The sequence below is a fragment of the Bos taurus genome, chromosome 16 (genome assembly GCF_002263795.3).
Source record: "Bos taurus isolate L1 Dominette 01449 registration number 42190680 breed Hereford chromosome 16, ARS-UCD2.0, whole genome shotgun sequence".
In the NCBI taxonomy this organism is placed as follows: domain Eukaryota; kingdom Metazoa; phylum Chordata; class Mammalia; order Artiodactyla; family Bovidae; genus Bos; species Bos taurus.
The window spans coordinates 71,890,646-71,896,645 of NC_037343.1; positions in this window are offsets into that span (position 1 = coordinate 71,890,646).

A 6,000-nucleotide genomic window follows, 5' to 3' on the forward strand; every position below is an offset into this window, starting at 1 on the left:
ATTTTATTATTTTTAAGGTTGAATTGTATGGCTCTATGACATTTGGTTTACCCATTCATCTGTTCCATTGATGAAAATTTGGGTTGTTTACACCTTTTGGCTATTGTGAATAATGCTGCTTGGAACATCGATATTTGCAAGTATCTGAGTCCTTCCTTTCAATTTTGGGAGTACATGCCTAAAACTAGAGTTGCTTCATCATATGGTAATGCTACATTTAACTTTCTGAGAAACCACCACGCAGTCTTCCCCAGGGGCTGCACCGTTTCACATGCTTACCAGGGAGGCCCCAGAGTTCTGGCTTCTCCAGCGCTTGTTATTTTCCAGTTACAATGACAGCTATACTCATGGGTGTGAAGTAGCATCTCATTGTGGTTTTAATTTGCATTTCCCTAGTTACTAGTGATGTGGAATATCTCGTCATGTGCTTACCCGCCATTTGTATATCTTTTTTGGAGAAATGTCTTTTGAAGTCCTTTATCCATTTTTTCCATGTGGGTTACTTGTTTTTTGTTGTTGTTGAATTTTAGGAGTTCTTTCTATTCTGTTGGCCAAAAACTTTTAGTTTTTCCTGTATAGAAAAACCTGAAAGAACTCTTTGGCCAACCCAATATATTTTGGACATTATTCCTTATCAGATATATGGTTTTCTCCCATGCTACAGGTTGTCTTTTCACTCTGTAAATAGCATCCTTAGAGGTACAAAAGCTTTTAAATTTTGATGAAGTCCAAGTTATCTATTTGTTCCTTTGTTGCTATGCTTTTTGTGTCATATTCAAGAAATCCTCACAGATCCAGTGTCATAAAGTTTTCCCCTATGCTTAATCCTAAGCTAGTTTTAGGTCTTTCATTTAGGTCTTTGACCCACTTTGAATTATTTTAGCATATGGTGTAAGGTCAGGGTCCAATTTCATTCTTTGCATGCAGATAACTAGTTTTCCCACAACGATTTGTTGAAAAGACCGTCCATTCTCCCATTAAATGATGTTATGGGCTGAATTGTGCCCACTCCCCCAAATTCATGTGTTGAAGTCCAAACACCCAGTACCTCAGAATGTAGCCATATTTGGAGATAGGACCTTCAAGGAAGTGATTAAGTTAAAACAAGCCTGATAGAGTGAGGCCCTAATACATGGGGACTGATGTCCACATCAGAGGAACGAGATGTTCAGGGTGTGTTTTCACAGAGAACAGGCCATGGCAGGGTGCAGCGAGGAGATGAACATCTGCAGGTCAAAGATAGAGGCCTCGGGAGGAATCAAACCAACTTTAGTAACTCTAAGTCTTCTAATCCATGAGCGTGGCTGTCTTTCCATGTCATGCACATGAGTGCTCAATCATTAAGTTGTGTCCAACTCTTATCAACTCCATGGACTGTAGCACACTAGGCTCCTCTGTCGGTGGGATTTTCCAGGCAAGAATACTGGAGCGGGTTGCCATTTCCTTCTCCAGGAGATCTTCTCAATCCAGAGGTTGAACCCACGTTTCCTGAGTCTCCTGCATTGACAGGCAGATTCTTTACCAGTGAGCCACCTGTGAAGCCGTCCATGTTAATATTACAAAGAGAAATCATCAAATTTATCAAAGGTCTAGTTCTAGAAATTTTTGTTTGATTTTGCTCATTTTTAGAGTAAACACTTGTATATACCTAAATATAGATGCAACATACAAAATACATGTACCAAAACATACACACACATATATATGTATATACACTTTTGTGTATGTACACACACACATCTATGTTTCAGCTTACTACTTCTTGAAACTTACTTATTCCTCATGGATTCAGTTTTCTTCTTTTTAGAATATGTCTTAATTTCAGAGGGGCTTCCCTGGTAGCTCAGATGGTAAAGAATCTGTATGCAATGTGGGAGACCTGGGTTCAATCCCTGGGTTGGAAAGCTACCCTGGAGAAGGGAACAGCTGCCCACTCCAGTATGCTGGCTTGGAGAATTCCACGGACTATTTCAGAGAGAGTCTAGTTTGGCTGGACAAGGAATTCTAAGTTCTGTTATTTCCGCATAACATCTTTTTTTGTCTTTGCAAACACCCTTGAAGGGAGGTACTGTTATCCCTATCCGACAGCTGTAGCTGCAGAGGCTTGGGTAAGCTAAGTAGTTTGCCCAAAGCCACATAGTTAAAGCAAGGCAACTGGGATTCAAACCCAACTCCTTCTTGTTCTAAGTTCACCTTTCAAAATACCAGGCGACCCTGTGAAAGTGGACAGAAGGCACTCAGCTGTTAACTTCCTTCTGTGCCATCTTCCTCCTGTCTCCAAAAATGGACAGAAATTTTTCTCCCCTCAGGTCAATCTATCAGCCAATGAATCAACTTCACTGTACTTAGACTTTTAAGAGCAGCAACAGGGGAAAGAGGAACTTTTCTGAGGAGAAAGTGGAAATGATGAATGGTTGTGAGTTCTGAGCAGGGAGATGGAAGACCCAGAGAGGGGCTGTTGGCTGTCTGGATTGCTGATCCTCTTGTCTGGCCCAGCATCTCCAGGGAGCTCCCTTTCGTCTGATCTCTGTTGCCAGTAACCCTGCACTCGTAGGATGTCTGATCTGGGATTGGCCTGTGTCACAGAGCAAACCTGGCCACCCCTGGCTCAGCCAGACACTCTCCATGAGGCCCTTGCAGCCTTACGAGCTGGTGGGTGCCTGGCAAAGCGACTAGAGCAGGCCCTGGGAGGTCAGCCGCTGGCAAGAACCCTGCAACCCCGCATGTGAGAAGGTAAGAAAGACTCCTGACTCCTGGGTACTTGGAGGTGGAACATTCTGCCTCACTAACTGTGATTTCCCTTCCCGCTTCCTTGGCAAAGTTAAATAATTAGGTGCATCTTGGCAGCAAAGTCAAAACTAATTTTACTTCCCTCTGCAGCAAAAAGTCCAGCTGAGTTGGGAAGGGAGGGGTCCTTGAAAGGTATTTCCACCTCGGCTTGATTTCTGAGTTTAGTAGAAATGGACTTTTTGTTCTTACTGGTAGGTTATTAAAAACCCTCAAGGAATGTGCAGAAGGCACATTGAGTTTGAGGAGCCCAGTAGGCCGAAGAGAAGCTGAATAAATAGTCTAGTTGTTTGGATAGCTGGAGAGTAGTTAAGAGGGAGCTTTAAACAGAGGGCTGCCCCAGGACTGAGCATCCTGGCTCCCGGGGGGCTCCATCCTCAGAGGGTCTGCGGGCGGCATCTGCTCCCTGCTCAGCCCCCACACCTTCCTGGTGCCTAGCAGGCTCCTCGCCTACAGTCTGGAAGCCAGAGGGGTTCAGCTGGCCTCTCGACCCTTGGACGTGACCTCCACGGAAGTCTCTCCAGGCTGAGGAGTGCAGGAGGACAAGGAGGGGTGAGGCTGGGTGACGAGGGAGAGGGGAGAATGCCGGGGGCAGGCTCAGGGGCTTCCTGGAGCAGTGAGGTCTCAGCAGGGTGGTGGGAGGAGGCAGGGCCTCAACCTGTGCCTGTAAAGGGCTTGATTGAGCTGCTGACTCAGAAGCACAGGGCTGATTACCCATAATTACAGCCCCATGCAGTGTTGAGTCTTGTCAAAAAGCAGAGATCTCCTTAGTCCCAGAGCCCCTTGCTCCTTCTAAGTGGAAGAGGCCTTTCTAGAAAGCAAATCCTCCTATCTCCCCACAAAGACAGGATTCAACTTTCTAGAAGGGGCGTTCTCCCCTCCTGGAGCCCAGGGCAGTTTTTCTAAACACTCTCGTGATCATGTCAGCGGTCCTCCAGATCTTTAGCAAGACCTGCAAGCCTGCCAGTCTGGCTCCTGCCCACCTCTCAGCCTCTTCTAGCACCTGTGACCTTCATACTTGGTTTCTAAATTAAGGCAACAAATAGCATCCAGTGCCTAGCATGAACTAGGCATTGCTCTAGGCTTTGAGGATACCCTTGTGAACCTCGCTTTCCTTGATTGTTTGAGCCGTGTGTGCAAAGGCCTAAAAGAAGACAAAGAAGGGAAGTCAGACATACATGGAAGAAGGGCATGGAAGGAAGAGGGACTGGCAAGTGCAAATGTCCTGAGGCGGGAACACACTTTCCTTGCTCAAGGACAAGAAGGCCGGTGAGACTGGAACAGAATAGGAGCTAGTAGGTGGAAGCAAAGGAGAGCCAGGGCGTTTGCACTTTGACTTTTATTCTGAGTGACATAGAGTGTTTTGAGCTGAGTACTGTACTGTATGATCTGATTTCGGTTTTAAGTGGACACTTTCACTACTTTCTTGAGAATAGAATGAAGGAGGGTGAGGACAAGATCAGTTAGGAGATTCTTGTAATGATCCAGGAGAGGGTTGATAGAACCTTGACACCGTCCTAGAGCTGGAGGTGAGTGGTAGCCAGAGTCCAGACATACTTGACCGAGTTGTCAGGATTGTCTGACAGATTGGATGGGGTAGGAGAGAAACTGAGGAATCAGAGATGACTCCAAACTTTTGGCCCCAACAATTGGAAGGATGGATTTACCACATAGAGAGATGGAAAGTACAGGAGAAGCAGGTCTGGGGGGCCAGATCTGGAATTTGGTGTTGTGATATGTTGGACATTCCAGAGAAGGTGTCAAATAGGTATTTGGGAGGAGGAGGTATTTGTAATTATTTATTTTAATTTATTTACTTTTCATTGGAGGATACTTGCTTTACAACGTTGTGTGGGTTTCTGCCATACATCAGCATGCACCAGCCAGAGGCATACACGTGTCCCCAGCCTCGTGAACCTGCCTCCCACTACACCTCCCACCCCTCTAGGGCATCGCAGAGCACCGAGCTGAGCTCCCTGCATTACACAGCAACTTCCCATCAGCTATCTATTTTACACATGGTAACGTACACATTTCAGTGCTACTCTCTCAATTCGTCCCACCCTCTCCTTCCCCTGCTGTGTCCGTAAGTCTTTCTCTATGTCTCTTTTCCTGCTCTGCAAATAGGGACATCAGTACCATTTTTCTAGATTCCATATATATGTGTTAATATATAATATTTGTTTTTCTCTTTCTGACTTACTTCCCTCTGTATAACAGGCTCTAGGTTCATCCACCTTGCAAGAACTGACTCAAATTTATTCTTTTGTGGCTGAGTAATATCCATTGTGTATATGCACCACAACTTCTTTATCCACTCCTCTGCCGATGGACATCCAGGTTGCTTCCATGCCCTAGCTATTGTCAATAGTGCTGCCATGAACACTGGGGTACATGTGTCTTTTTCAATTATGGTTATCTCAGGGTGTATGCCCAGTAGTGGCATTGCTGGGTCGCATATCAAATAGGTATTTTGATGTTCAAGTCTGGAATTCAGTGGAGTAATTCTGGCTGGAAAAAATAAATTTAGGAGTCGGCAGCTACAGGAGGCATTTAAAGCCATGAGCCTGGCTGAAAATCAGCCTAAATTAGAATCATGACCACAAATCTCAGTGGGCTCTTAAGGAGACAGAGGAGAGAAGGCCAAGGACAGAGCTCTGGGCCACTTCAGTGTTTGGGGTCAAGAGATGGAAAAGAACCAGTAAAAGAGAGAAGGAGCAGCCAGTGAGGTAAGAGGGAGGTGGGGAGCACGTGGTGTGCTGGAGGCCATAGGGGAAAGCATTTCAAGGAATGAATGCTCAGCGGGGTTAAAATGTCCTGAGAAGCCAAGTGAGATGGGAATTGAGACTCAGTTACCTGGCAAGGAATTGGCCACCTAGAGGTGTGTTTCGGGGAGAGGTGATGGGGACAAAGCCGATGAAAGAGGGATCAAGGGATAGTGGAGGTTAGGAATCAAAGACAGTACAGGGGACTCTTCTGAAGAATTTTGCTGTACAGTAAGGCAGAGAGATGGGGCGGCAGCTGGTAGGGTATGTAGGATTAGGAGAGAGCTGGGCTATTTTTGAAAGAGGAGAAATAGCAATATAGTCACCGGCTAACGGGAGTGAGCTGGTAGAGGGCAAGAACTTGTTGATGAAGGAGAGAGAAACTGTTGGAGTCCAAGGCCTTGGAGAGATGAGAGAGGGTGGTTTCTAGTTTCCCCGGACTTTGGCT